We start from the raw sequence: 1,599 nt of genomic DNA, 5'->3' as shown, positions 1-1,599 counted from the left end.
GGAAAGCACTACTCGGCGGCGGGTGGGGGCATCAACCACCAGCAGCAGGAATCTGAAGAGTCCCAGCCTACCTGGTGGTGGGAGTGCCTAGAGGAAGTGCTCACTCAATGCTGATGCCAGCTGACCCATCGGGTTGCAAGCTGTAGACAGCGAATCTCTCTGTCTTCATAAGCCCAGGCGGATCTAGGGATCATAAAGCCACTTGTAAAGTGCAGCTCAGTCAGCCTGCAAATGTCAGGTGAGGACGTAGAGCCTTCCAAAGACACGATTCTCAGCTGTGGCTCCACATGAAAATAACACAGGTGCTTTTGGAATCCTGGTGCCACACCTCAGAAGGACCAAGTTAGCGCTCTGGACATGAGGTCCCAGTCAGGAGTGGCTGCTGGCGCTCTCCAGCTGATTTCAGGGTGCAGCCAAGTGGGGAAACATAGGCTGAGAAGTCTGCCCTTGTTAGGTTCATCCCACCCTAACTACCAGATGATGGCCAGACAACTCCTGACCCTCAAGTGGAGACTCCATCCCCACACAGCCAGTCTGGAAGCAAGCAAGGCAAAGAGGGAAAGGGCCTTTTCTTCTGATGATGCCACTTGGGCCTGCATTCGGGGTTTTCTGTTCCTTGGAGTTAATACAGCAAGCTTAGTAAAGTCAATACAAATGCAGACCTTAAGCTAGTAAATTAAATTGCACGGCCAGGCTCGGTGGCTTATGCCTGTAATCCCAGCACTTTGGGAGGATGAGGCAGGCAGATCTCGAGGTCAGGAGCTCGAGACCATCCTGACCAACATGGTGAAACCCCAGCTCTACTAAAAATACAAAAATTAGCTGGGCGTGGTGGCGCTTGCCTGTAATCCCAGCTACTCAGGAGGCTGAGGCAGGAGAATCACTTGAACCTGCGGGGGCGGGGTGGGACAAGATGGTGCCACTGCACTCTAGGCTGGGTGACAGCTGTCTCAATCAATCAATCAATAAATAAGGCCAGGCACGGTGGCTCATGCCTGTTATCCCAGCACTTTGGGAGGTCGAGACAAGCAGATCATGAGGTCAGGAGTTGGAGACCAGCCTGACCAACATGGTGAAACCTTGTCTCTACTGAAAATACAAAACTGAGTCGGGTGTGGTGGAGGCAGAGGTTGCAGTGAGCTGAGATTATGCCACTGCAATCCAGCCTGAGCAACAGAGCGAAACTGTGCCTCCAAAAAAAATAAGTAAACAAATAAAATTGCTCCTTTTCTTAATCTTTTTTTTTTTTCTTTTTGCCTTTTGTCTTAGGTTATACCTGAACTTAATCATTTTTCTCATACCTAAGCTATGACCAAAGGACAGTCCAAAACAATTACTATTAATGTGGTTTGGACTAATTTTTAAAAAGTCAATAATAAAACGCCGAGCATGGTGGCTCACGCCAGTAATCCAAGCACTTTGGAGGCCAACGTGGGCAGATCACCTGAGGTCGGGAGCTCAAGAAAAAGTCAGTAATGAAAATATACAACATTAGGGCCAGGCGCAGTGGCTCAAGCCTGTAATCCCAGCACTTTGGGAGGCTGAGGCGGGTGGATCACGAGGTCAAGAGATCGAGACCATCCTGGTCAACATGGTGAA

General features: G+C 49.7%; 1 protein-coding gene across 2 annotated transcripts in view; it reads right to left on the bottom strand.

The window, feature by feature from the left end:
• FAM234A (family with sequence similarity 234 member A) overlaps nucleotides 1–1,599 on the bottom strand; it is a 35,022-nt gene that overhangs the window by 18,660 nt on the left and 14,763 nt on the right. For both annotated transcript variants that reach the window (XM_037732222.1, XM_017510860.2), the window contains exon 2: nucleotides 72–183. The gene's annotated coding sequence lies outside the window, so the exon portion shown is untranslated. The remainder of the gene's footprint in view (nucleotides 1–71; nucleotides 184–1,599) is intronic.

This window comes from Cebus imitator, unplaced genomic scaffold, assembly GCF_001604975.1.
Source record: "Cebus imitator isolate Cc_AM_T3 unplaced genomic scaffold, Cebus_imitator-1.0 Scaffold444, whole genome shotgun sequence".
Classification (NCBI taxonomy): Eukaryota; Metazoa; Chordata; class Mammalia; order Primates; family Cebidae; genus Cebus; species Cebus imitator.
Note: the sequence above shows the minus strand (reverse complement) of the source record. Positions and strands in the feature narration are given on the sequence as shown.